General features: G+C 43.5%; 1 protein-coding gene across 1 annotated transcript in view; it reads right to left on the minus strand.

Moving 5' to 3' along the window:
• LOC126481344 (nephrin-like) overlaps positions 1 to 13,781 on the minus strand; it is a 990,728-nt gene that overhangs the window by 282,485 nt on the left and 694,462 nt on the right. The window lies entirely within an intron of this gene.

Consider the following 13,781-nt stretch of genomic DNA (forward strand, 5'->3'; position numbering starts at 1 on the left):
GGACTTGAACCTCTGGCGGGAGGGGCCGTGCAGTCCGTGACATGATGCCTCAAACCACGCAGCCACTCCCCGGCGCTCAAAAGTATTCTGACACCCCCAAAAACATGCGATCTTTATATTAAGTACATTGTGCTGCCACCTACTGCCAGGTTCTCTATATCAGCGACCTCAGTAGACATCGTGAGATAGCAAAATGGGACGCTCCGCGGATATTACGGACTTTAAACGTGGTCAGGTGATTGGATGTCACATGTGTCATACGTCTGTACGCGAGATTTCCACACTCCTAAAGATCCCTAGGTCCATTGTTTCCGATGTGATAGTGAAGCGGAAGCGTGAAGGGTCACGTACAGCACAAAAGCGTACAGGCCGACCTCTTCTGTTGACTGACAGAGATCGCTGGCAGTCGAAAAGGGTCGTAATATGTAACAGGCAGACATTTGTCCACACCAACACACAGGAATTCCAAACTGCATCGGGATCCACTGCAAGTACTATGACAGTTAGGCAGGAGGTGAGAAAACTTGGATTTCGTGGTCGAGCTGCGGCTCATAAATCACACATGACGCCGGTAAATGCCGAAAGACGCCTCGCTTGGTACACGGAGCGTAGACATAGGACGACTGAAAAGTGGAAAAGAGTTGTGTGGAATGACTATTCACGGTACAAAATGTGGCGATCCAATGGCAGGGTACGGGTATCGCGAACGCCGGGGAACGTCTTCTGCCAGCGTGCGTAGTGCCAACTGTCAAATTCGGTGGTGCTATGGTTTGGTATTGTTTTTCTTGGAGGGGCTTGCCCCCCTTGTTGTTTTGCGTGGCACTACCACAGCACAAGCCCAAACTGATGTTTTAAGCACCTTGTTGCTTCCCACTGTTGAAGGTGGCGATTGCATCTTCCAGCACGATCTAGCACCTGTTCGTAGTGCACGGCCTGTGGCGAGGTGGTTACACGACAATACCATCCCTGTAATGGAATGTCCTGCACAGAGTCCTGGAACGCCGACTTCGCGCCAGATCTCACCGACCGATATCGATACCTAACCTCAGTGCAGCACTCCGTGGAGAGTGGGATGCCGTTCCCAGAAACTTTCTAGCACCTCATTGAACGTATGCCTGCGAGAGTGGAAGCTGTTATCAAGGCTAAGGGTAGGTCAACACCATATTGAATTCCAGAATTACTGATGGAGGGCGGCAGGAACTTGTCATTTTCAGCCAGGTGTCCGGATACTTTTGATCACATAGTGTATGTATATAACAGGGAAACTATATTTGCGCCTGGTTTCCGCGTAAGACTTCACGAGGAATGTGTGCTCTTCACACATGCAACAACTGATTGTTGTTGGTCTTAGATGCGTGAGATTCCAGGTGGTCAGGGAGAGGGTGAGCTGAAACTTTCTTTAACAATGGGTAGGGTAGATTTATAGGATGCGTTCTTGGTCTCGAAGGTGGAGGCCTCTGAAACCGTCTTTTTGAAAGAACACTGAGTTTTGGTACGAATGATGCTACGAAAGTAAGTTTCGTCACTGTTTATGACATGGAAACTTTATTGCCAGAACAAATACACCAAGGCACCATGAACTATACTAAACATCTACCTTTGTTTTTCGTCTTAGTCACCAACAACATTGAAGCATTTGTCATAGCGTGTAATGTTTATAACAACCACTCTGGTAAAACTCGGTGCCCTGTGATGCAAGGAGTTGTTGCACAGATTTCTCCTCCTCAGCAGTGGCTTGAAAGTCCCGAGAGTATATCTTTCAACGCAGGGAACCGATGAAAGCCCAACGAGGCCAAATCGTGGCTGTAGGCCGTGTGATCCAGTCTCTTTTATTCGACGCGACGAATCTGATCCTGTGTGAGCTTTGGTGTATGTGGTTTTGTGTTGTCGCCGATGAGTACTAACATCTTCACCCGACAGCCCTGGAGTCTTTCGTCGAATGCCAAACCTCAGTTTGGTGAGGGTGTCACAGTAGCGAGCCATATTTATGTCCCTTGACAGAGGCAATCAAGGAGAATCACACCTTTCACGTCCGAAAACACAGTGGTCATCATCTTTCCTGCTGAGGGTGACACTTCGAATTTTCTCCTCTCATGTGAACTGGGATGCTCCATGTCATTGAGATTTTCGGGAATGTGGTCCACCCATATCTCATCGCCTGTGATGATTCTGAACAGGAATTCACTTATCTCTCACGCGTTCTGCAGCAAATGATAGAGAACGTTTCCCATTCGTGCACTTTTCTGACCTGGGCTCAGATGTTTCGGCACCTAATTTGCAAACAATTTTTTGTAATTCAATACATTATGGAACTTGTGATGAACTTCAGCGCAGCTCATTCACAGTGTGGACACCGGACAGCATTATGCACCAATCGGCTAACACCATGTCCAACACTCTAAGAATGTTGTTTCCATTCGTGGATGCGGAGGGACGCCCAGTTCGATATTGATGCTGCGCTCTCTTCCTTCTTTCTCTAAACGTGTAACACCAGCGACCAATCATTTGATGAGACATGATCTCTTCACCATACACCGACAGTAGATGTTCATGGATGACAGATACATTAGCCCCATGTACCCATTTATATGAGTTAACGGCACTAACTTTCACTGGCAACCACGTTGGCAGTACACATAACTCCTCCACTGACGCTCCATCCGTCGCTAAACTAGCGGCGTGAGTGGATTCATATGGAGTTTTTTGTGTCACCTCGAGTGCCATCTTTTCTTTCAAAAGAAAGGGTGATTGATCTGCTCAATTAAGATAGTTGAATAAATATTAAATATATAACTCAGCCATGTTTATCTATTGCACAACGTTTAGCAGTAGGACGTAAAATGGAAGTTTGAGAGGGAATACGTAAGCATGTGGTCTGGTAAAAATATCACGTTTATTCAAGAAAATCTAAACAAAATAATAAGTAAACAACTAATAAATGAGCGATGGTTGCCGTTCTTCTTAACACTTTCGACTGAATTACAAAGTCGCATTTACAACTGCGCCTTGGAGATACCAGCACGATTTATCATTGATTATTAATTATGGAAAGGTCAGAGGAATCTTTCAATCGTGACATTCACGAGCATGTAATAGCAATTCAGGACAAATACAAGAATGAAGAAAAACTTCACCAGTGTGTACGTGGTTGGCAAACAGTCGTTTCCTTATTTTGAGTGCACGAAGCAAGTGAACCAAAATTCACCAATAAAAATAAACTGTTAATAGTTGCACCATGGAAGACGTTCTGAAACTAAGTTTGAAGTTTTAACCCAAAAATCAGCAATTGTGACATTAACGTCTCTCACGATCTGCAAATACGTGGTCGTCACAAAAAGAAATTCTGGATAAAATGAGGGCTAAAATTCAGAACACTAACGAAATTGGACGGGACATATTACTGTAAGATACGATCCGCGAAATGACGGTTCTCAGATCCGTGCTTAACAGGTGCTGAGACTACAAAGACTAGATTACGAACTGAAATCTAAACTAGCCAAGTTTCAGAAATCTGTTCAGTTATACTATACTCGTGAGATCGACTACGAGCTAAATTTGACTGAACTACGTGACTGCACATGTTTCAGCAGAGGTAGAGCAGAACAATGGCTTGCATGCAACTGCTCATAATATTCCGAAATTAGCAAGAGAAATTCCGTATAACGCTCAACGAGCGATGAGCGATGGGAGCAAGACGTTAATTTTGACGTGAAATGAAATCTACAATAATGGGGTAATGAATCAACTATGAACAGACACACACTTCGACGGTGTCGCCCGTCTCGCTTCTCCCGGAGCACTGCCGAGCTGACCCTTTAGGAAACATGCGTTCTGTTCTTTCGGAAATGTCCAGAGAGCTCCATGTTGTGTGGTGCCAACCGGTACAAGAGCTTCGTCCAAGGTGAACAGAATCCTCTTTGCTACTTGTTACGTGCTTTATAGAGTTTGCTGTTCTGTCGCAGTAGCATGTTACTGTTACTCCCACAGATATAGATGCTGAAATTTACTTTGTACACTCTACTCATACTTTTCATTCAACAGGTAAGAGAACGAAAGAATGTATATACTGACATACCGCACAAAAGAAGACGAAGTAAAGTTTCCAGAATTCGAATCGAGAACAGCTGCCAACATGAGTAACGTAGAAGTAAATATCCTCGGAGTAGTGTAGCAACTTAAATCACTCAATAAAATCAAGTCTTCTGGTCCAGACTGTATACCAATAAGGTTCCTTTGGGAGTATGCTGATGCATTAGCTCCGTACTTAACAATCATATACAACCGTTCGCTCGACAAAAGATCCGTATCCAAAGACTGGAAAGTTGCACAGGTCACACCAAAGGTAGTAGAAGTAATCCATTAAGTTACAGGTCCATATCGTTGACGTCGATATGCAGCAGGATTTTAGAACATATATTGTGTTCAAACATTATGAATCACGTCGAAGAAAACGGTCTATTGACACACAGTCAACATGGGTTTAGAAAAAAAAACGTTCCTGTGAAACACAACTAGCTCTTTACTCAAATGTAGTGTTGAGTGCTATTGACAAGGGACTTCAGATCGATTCCGTATTTCTGGATTTCCGGAAGCCTTTTGACACTGTACCACACAAGTGGCTCATATTGAAATTGCGTGCTTATGGAATATCGTCTCAGTTATGTGACTGGATTTCTGATTTCTTCTCAGAGAGGTTACAGTTCGTAGTAGTTGACGGAAAGTTATCGAGTAAAACAGAAGTGATTTCTGGCGTTCCCCAAGGTAGTGTTATAGGCCTTTTGCTGTTCTTTATCTATATTAACGATTTTGGAGACTATCTGAGCGGCCGTCTTCAGTTGTTTGCAGATCATGCTGTCGTTTATCGACAAATAAAGCCATCAGAAGATAAAAAAAACTTCAAAACGATAAAAAAAGGTATCTCAATGGTGCGAAAAGTGGCAGTTGACCCTAAATAGCGAAAAGTGTGAGGTCTTCCACATGAGTGCTAAAAGGAACTCGTTAAACTTCGGTTACACGATAAATCAGTCTAATCTAAAAGCCGTAAATTCAGCTAAATACCTAGGTATTACAATCACGAACAACTTAAATTGTAAGGAACGCATAGAAAATGTTGTAGGGAAGGCTAACCAAAGACTGCGTTTTGTTGGCAGGACACTTAGAAAATGTAACAGACCTACTAAGGAGGCTGCCTACACTATGATTGTCCGTCCTCTTTCAGAATACTGCTGCGCGGTGTGGGATCCTTACCAGATAGGACTGACGCAGTACATCGAAAAAGTTCAAAGAAAGGCAGCATGTTTTGTATTATCGTGAAATATGGGAGAGAGTCTCACAGAAACGATATAGGATTTGGGCTGAACATGACTAAAAGAAAGGCGTTTATAGTTGCGACGGAATCTTCTCACGAAATTCCAATCACTAACTTTCTCCTCCGAATGCGAAAATATTTTGTTGACACCGACCTACATAGGGAGAAACGATCACCAAGACAAAATAATGGACATCAGAACTCGTAAGGAAAGATAAAAGATATAGGTGTTCATTCTTTCCGCGCGCTATACGAGATTGAAATAATAGAGAATCGTCAAGGTGGTTCGATGAACCCTCTGCCAGGCACTTAAATGTGATTTGCAGAGTATCCATGTAGTTGCAGATGTAGATGTGTTGAATATGCGTGTGGCGCTCCGATAATTACCAAAAATCTTAGTAAAATTTGAGGTGAAATAAAGGTAATATACATTGTGGCACTATACAGTATACACACTAAGCTGCACAGTCTCTTTTTTATGTAGTTTACAGTTTTTCCCCAGAATTGAGGTGCAGAGGTGGGTTCATTAAGTTAAATGTTAAACCAAATGATGGAGAGGCTCATGTAGAGACGCTCCAAAAAACAGTGAAAAAATTTAGTTTCGGAATGTCACTCTCAGATGGAGAGAAGTGGGAAAGTGTTGACAGAGGGGCGGTGGCAGGCTGGGCTTCTCAAAACTGAAGGGAGACTACAGCGAGTTAGGAGTATGAAGCTTTAATTATCATTTACAAACAAAGGTTAAGTATTTTAACTGTTCGTTTCTGTGTAGGTGTTATTAAATCTCGGAGTTAGGACGCTACTGTCCGCCTGCCGTTCCCGTGTAATATGGTATAGGCACCACTGACGTGAAAGCAATGACAGTGCTATGAGTTTTTCTTAGTTACCACTGTGATTGTTTACTGTAATATCACAGCGTGCTCTGGTAATGGCTAGCTGTAATAATATCGTGGTTGAATAGTACGTGCCTCCACTCTTTGTACACAATGAATTCCCAGCTTCATACAGCTGCAGGACGAAACAAAACGGCGCAGACCGTTGATGAAGTGGAGCGTTTTGTGGTAATTGCTTTTGTTCAGTTTAAGGATGACAACGCAGCAGCCGTCCATGCTGAGCTAGCGGCAGTTTACGGCAACACTCCACTGTCGAATTAGAGGGCGGTTAGGTTTAGCAGGTGTGTCCAGTGTGGTCAAGTAGGTCCGAGTTACGAAGTAAGGAGTGTCCGACAATGAGAGTAAAGAAGCGGAAATATCGAAGGTGAATTGCATTGTGTTCCGAGACCACTGCACGTGAAGACTGCGACTGAAAATTTTTTCTTCTTTCTTTTCTTCTTTTTCGTTTACTCTTTACATATATCTTAAATGGTCTGCAATACTTTTGTTTTGTTCCATAGTATGAAATGTGACTATTTTGATTTATTTGGGTTTTTAAGTGAATCTCCTGTTAACTAAGTATGCAAAATTTCAACGTACGGTTTATCTACTTTGTAAGTCTATTGTTCAATACATTATGTGTAACTACTTTTCATATTACATGTAAATTGAAGATGAAGAGAAGACAGGAAAGATAAACAATTACTGATGTCAGCTAACGGGACACAACGCGGAATCAGAGGCGACGAGTGAAAATTCGTATTGGAGAAGGATTCGAACCCAGTACCTTCTACTACGCCATTTTTTTCTGATCTTCTTTTGTTCGTTGTGTATGTTCGGGGCTGACGTCCAGTGACACTTCTTAAAGTTCATCGTTGATCCGATCACTCACTTTTTTTTTTTTTTTTTTTTTTTTTTTTTTTTTTTTTTTTTCAGAAGGCAGCTAACCCTCTGACCGAACACGTTGAGCTACCGTGCCGGCGTCCATCGATGATGACACAGTGTTACTGCCACTGCGCGGACTATCTCACCACGCCTCACGGCCGACGTACACTCCCACCGAGCTTTGCCTATCTGAAGTCCCTGCCCATTTCCTCTATGCTCGCTACTCTGAGATTCCCGCCGGAGATCGGACATACACTTGCATCACCACTGAAGAAGGCGAATCCATTGCCCAATTAGGCAACATGCATACAAATTTCATATGCATAACTGTTAAACGAACTGCGATGTGACAGCGATATCGCTAGTTAGTGTTGAAGACTGAGAGTCAGTGGATGTGGAATGGCGTGGCGTGTTCCTGTGTGTATTGCAAACCATTCTATTCCCTCGTAGGACAGAAACCAACACAAATTTTACAGTCGCGTTTTTGTGTTTCTTACGTAGTTCGGACTAAATATAAATGTGAACCATCAGAAACAAAAGGTTAGACTTGATGTTTAAAGCTTTCGCGGCGTACTGATTGTTCCACTTTTAAACCGACAGTATTTTGGCGATACGTTGACGACAGTTTTATAGAGTGGCCTCATGGTCTGGGCCGTCTCCAAGAATTTTTACGTCACTTGTACTCCATACATGAAAACGTAAAGTTTAGCATGGAGGTAGAGAAGATGGTTGTTTACCATTTTTAGACGTCTTGTTGCGACGGAAGAGTGATGGCACATTTGGTCACTCGGTATACAGAAAGCCCACTCATACAGACTGTATCTACAAGCTACTAGTTGCCACCATCCAGCACAAACAATGGGCGTTCTCAAAACCTTGATCCACCGTGCCCACACTATCTCTGACGCCGACAGTCTTCAAGCGGAACTGGAACACCTAAAAGAAGTATTTCTGAAGAATGGCTTTTCACCTAGACAAGTGAACAAAGTGATGAAGACCTACAAACGACGTAACAAGGAAGAGGAAGAGGCCTTCTGGTCGACTGCTTATCTACCATTTATTGGGAATATTTCTTCACAGATAGGCAGAATGTTGAGAAAGTTTCAAGTGAGAGTCATCTTTCGCCCTCCTTCCAAAATTTCATCACTGGTGGGATCCGTTAAAGACGACCTGGGCCTGCGTAAATCAGGTGTTTACAAAATTCCGTGTAAATGCGGCAAATCAAATATAGGGAAAACAACACGAACGCATTGTGGAACACCAACGACATACTCACCTTCTCCAACCCACCAAGTCCGCAATCGCCGAACATTGTATTTCCACAGACCATTCCATGAATTACAACGACACAAAAATTTTGGCCCATATATCAAACTTTGAGAGCTCGATTATCAATGAATCTGTGGAACTAAGATTGTCTGACAACGAGACTCTCATCAATCGAGATAGCGGTTATCAGCTAAACTCTGCTTGGAATCCTGTTACAGAGAAACTTCGTAGTCGACCTGATATCGATAAGCCAAGCTTTCACCGTGGAGGGCGCGAGGCGCAGCGCACGGAGTTGTTATGAACGCGCACGCTGAGCAGCGCATGCGCAATGCCACTTCAGTAAGGCTTTAAATAGCGGAGCTCAGCGCATACTCGCCAGTACTACTACAGTGGCACCCACCTGAAGATGGCCAGAAGACTCTGCGCCGAAATATAGTGGCAGGACGTTACTGATGTTCAGCAGTTCTCCTGTGTTTTTATGGTAGAAAAGGTTAGAATGTTTAAACTCTATGAGATTCGCGGATTTTTATGAATGGCAGTGTCAATGTAAATGCGAATGGGCAGTGAGTGTCACTGTGGAACCGAACGTTTGCATCTGTCTCAGTGGCATGAACTAATGTACTTTAAATTTCTTATCATGTTTGCAATTTACTGAATTGAAATGCCGTGTGGCTATGGCCTCCCGTCTGGTAGACCGTTCGCCTGGTGGAAGACTTCCGAGTGGACGCCACTTCGGCGACTTGCGTGTCGATGACATTCCGTCGCACTGACCACTCAGCTATCAGGGGCGGACATTGAATTTCTGCACTTGTTAAAACATTACCTGCCTCATACGGACATTTGAACTGTTTATTACGAGTGGCACTATTTTCACCACGACTGTGAATTCGAGATCGAGATACTCGTGTTAAAAGCCGATGTAACGAAGATTCCGGATCGGTGAGTTAAAGTAAATGCTATATCGTCTCAGTAGTGTATATGAGATTCTGGTAATAGAATCGTGTGTGTAAGGAACGTCGTAACCGGCCAGACATGAACTTGGATTTTTACAGTAACACTTACGTCTCACCGCCCTCTAAACAAAGGATTACAACAGAGAATGATACTGCCGCCAGAAGAATCAAATACTAAGCGAGTCTATACATCCACTGTAGTTTCTTGAATGATGGAATCGTGTTAATCAGCCGGCCGCAGCGGCCGAGCGGTGCTAGGTGCTTCAGTCCGGAACCGCGCAGGTTCGAATCGTGCTTTGGGCATGGATGTGTGTGATGTCCTTAGGTTATTTAGGTTTAAGTAGTTCTACGTCTAGGGCAATGATGACCTCAGATGTTAAGTTGCGTAACGCTTAGGGCCATTTGAACAATTTTGTTTTAATTACCTTTCCACCATTGACGACCCATTGTAAAATTCACATCGCACAGACTACGAACAGATAAGCCGCAATGTATAACTCTCACTCTTTCTAACGCTGAATAAAGATTCAAAGCATTGGGAAACAGTTAAAATTGTAACATATTCTCTTCTTGTGAGAAACTTCTCTGATATTTGCTTTTCTTTAAGAAATCGAGTTTCTGTTAAGCGTGTTCACCTGTCTTCGACATTCTTTATTCCTTAAAAGCAGTCATCACTATTTCCCCACTCGCTTATTTCCTTCTGTTTATTATAGCTGTTATTGCACATGTATTAATGTGTCTTGTGAAGGGGTGCGTTTTTATGCATGTGTGTGGTATTTTTACCAAGCACATTTACATGTTTTATTGTTATATGTGGAAACTCACGTTATATGGTGACTTCCGCCATTAGATTCCGAACGCCGGCGTATCATGGCAAAACAGATCTCTCGCTGTTGGTGCAAGGCCCGCTATCGGTGGAAATTTTACATTTGACAGATGTCAAACTACGTGAACTGTGTTAACATGCAGTAGAACTTCCTATTGTCGCATGCTCATGACCAAATGCGAGTTTATTTGGCTTTCACAGTTATAATTGAGTAAAATTACAGCCTGTTACATCATTATTTATGAAACAGTTTCGGTAATTTTACCATTTATTATTTTTGAATTTATTACCAAATATTGACTTGGTTCCATACATTGAATCTGGGAGTAAACTATTTCCCGTTGAAGTAATCAAAATTTGCTTCACGATACTTTCTCCAAATCAACTTATCATATAAATTCATGGTCAAACTTAAGCAAAACTGACATCTTAGAACCGTTTTCTTCACATGTATCTCTATCGAGGTGCTAGTCGAATGGATCTGTTTTCAAAAATCAGTCATGTATCGGTTTGCAACATCTTACACATCAATGTCACGGCAATTCCGAGGATGTCTGTAGCCATTATAGCCATACCATACTGCTGAGTGTATCCCAATGACGCCGAGAGAAAGGAGCAAAACAATTAGGGGAATACAGTGGATTAATCACCGCCGAGAAAGGCGCATACTCAGCCACCATCGGGCAAGGTGATGCTGATTGATGGTTTAGTACTAACAGATAATGCTCATAATGGGGAAACTGTCGCAAGATCAAACTGCTGATACCTCCTGATGATGAGGCTAGGGATGGTTGTCAAAACTAAGCGTCACAAGAAACCGTCCAGGGTGGTGTTTTGTTCCATTAGAACGCTCAGCTGTGCAGCTCAGGACACAGACATGCTACTTCTTTGGTCTACCAGATTTTGGGTCACCTCCCCATATTCATCTGAAACGGCAAAAACTAACATACACTTTCCAGGCACGAAGAAATCGTTATGTACCCAGAATGAAGACAAGCCGTGTTTCGAAGTTTAACATTTCTTAAACAGCCAAAATTTGGAGTTTCACAATCAAGGTATCCACAAGTTATCCATATTCGGGAAAGTATGTCACACTGAAGTGTGAATGTATAGAGGAGGACGAACGCCAAGTTCCATGGTCGCAGATAAAATTTTTCTAGGTAACACCACAGTGATCCATATTTACAAAACTGTGTCCCGTTGAAGGGTGAATATGTAGACGAGGACCAGCACTTCAGCAAGTTCCATGGTCTTAGATAAGAATTTTCGATTTAATACGACAGTCGTTCTAAAAGTAAAGAACGTTTACCTATCCTGACATTTTTATTGAAATTAAAAAAAGAAAACTTATTCTACAACATGTTATGATAATTTAGCTATTTTCCTACGGTGCTGTCGGTTACATTTTAGCATTTGTCATAGTACTCCACAAGCTTTCCTGGGCCTTCTGCACACTCAGTTGCTGCCAGATGGTTTAAGCAGTCAATAACGTCCGCTTTCTGTCCGTTTTCATTTTCGTTGTGCTTTCTGATCCAAAAATCCTTCTCTTAGGGAATATTCTGGGCTATAAGGAGAATGCTCTAAAACATCGCTCTAAAATTGTCGATGGATATCTATCGTCAACGAAGCAATCAAGCTGTAGTGACGACAGGTATTTTCGTGTTGCCCAATTTTCCGTGAAGTTCATGCCTCCATAGCTGTGCCTCTTACTGAATGGCTTTCTGTTTTGTTTCCTAAGTGGTTGGTCGCTTCTCTTGTCTTGCATTTCAGCTTGGGATAGCTCTTTATCGGTGATACCGATATTATCGGAGCACGTGGAGCCATTTCACGGCGTTCAGGCATTGCACTTTTTCTCAAGTGTGTGTATGCTGTGATTTGGTGATTGTGCTGGATTCTGGTAGAAGAGTTATGCAATTCAGTGGAACTTTCAGCGGGTAGGAAGTACAAGGTTCTTTAGGTGTCAGTGGATGGGAAATGTTGAGGCAGTTGCAGGGCAAAATGGATTATCCTGTTCCGGAGTCCGTGGAGCCTCGTCACCACTCTGTTGCCCCATACAATGGGTTTCTACTCGACGATAGATGGACTGTGGTCACATACACGGCGAGTGCAGCTCGTGACGGTAGTGAAGGTTGCAGACTGAGAATGAGTTGGGGTTGGGTTGTTTGGGGGAGGAGACCAAACAGCGAGGTCATCGGTCTCTTCGGATTAGGGGAGGATGGGGAAGGAAGTCAGCCGTGCCCTTCCAAAGGAACCATCCCGGCATTTGCTGGAGTTATGTAGGGAAATCACAGAAAACCTAAATCAGGACGTCCGGACGAGGAATTGAACCGTCGTCCTCCTGAATGCTAATTTAGTGTGGTAACCATTGCACCACCTCACTCGGTGACTGAGAATGGAATAGCGTGGTTACAAATATAGGTCGATCTTATTTGGGGGTCAGCCATATTTTCACCCCACATGAGATGGCGGTCTATGATGGAAAATAGCTATTTAGCAGTACTTCCGAAAAGAGATACCATTCATCAGACGTTTAGAGGCGTGGGTGCGGCAGGAACCGCTTGATGAACAAGATGAGCAGCGGTTCATGCTCCGTACCCTGTGCATAGAGTACCAGCTGGGACTTTCGCACATCCGCTGCGTACAAAATCAATATGAGTGGGTCAAGAGCGAATCCTGCCGGATGCATCCGGAGTTGAAGTGCTCTGTACAATTGTCTTTGACGTGGACATAGTATTCGTGAGGAGAAAATGTGACAGGGACACACACATGTTAAACAGACAAGATGAACCGCTTCCTCCACTCTGATTGAGAGACTGTTGAGACATCGACGACTACTGCACTGAAGAACTCCCTCCTTTGAAGAGCATCCAAGGCCTCCTACATTAGATATAGCAGCTGACAGGTCGTCACCTATCCCCGAAGATATTCATATTACTCGCCTGGTACCCGTGGTCTAGGGGTAGCGTCTTCGGTCCCGGGTTCGATCCCCGCCACTGCCTAAATTTTGGTAATTGATTAGCATTGGCGGCCGAAGACTTCCGGCATAAGAAGTCAGCCTCATTCTGCCAACGCCCTTGTCAAAGAGGGCGGAGGAGCGGACAGAGGTTCAGGGTACTCTCTTGTCGTGTGGGAAATTGCCCCAAAAGGCGGAAGAATCAGCAATGATCAACGACATGAGGATGCAGAAGGCAATGGAAACCACTGCATTAAAGAGACGTAACATGTATCCACAGGACATGTGGCCTGTAATTGAAGAAGTGTCATGATGATCTCTCCATTGGCAAAAGATTCCGGAATAGTCCCCCATTCGGATCTCCGGGAGGGGACTGCCAAGGGGGAGATTACCATGAGAAAAAGATTGAATAATCAACGAAAGGATAACGTTCTACGAGTCGGGGCCTGGAATGTCATAAGCTTTAACGTGGTGGGGAAACTAGAAAATCTGAAGAGGGAAATGCAAAGGCTCAAACTAGACATAGTAGGGGTCAGTGGAGTGAAGTGGAAGGAAGACTAGGATTTCTGGTCAGATGAGTATCGAGTAATGTCAACAGCAGCAGAAAATAGTATAACAGGTGTAGGATTTGTTATGAATAGGAAGGTAGGGCAGAGGGAGTGTTCAGGTATACATGCCGACGTCGCAAGCTGAAGATGAACAGATAGAGAAAGTGTAT

The sequence above is a fragment of the Schistocerca serialis genome, chromosome 5, assembly GCF_023864345.2.
Source record: "Schistocerca serialis cubense isolate TAMUIC-IGC-003099 chromosome 5, iqSchSeri2.2, whole genome shotgun sequence".
Lineage (NCBI taxonomy): Eukaryota > Metazoa > Arthropoda > Insecta > Orthoptera > Acrididae > Schistocerca > Schistocerca serialis.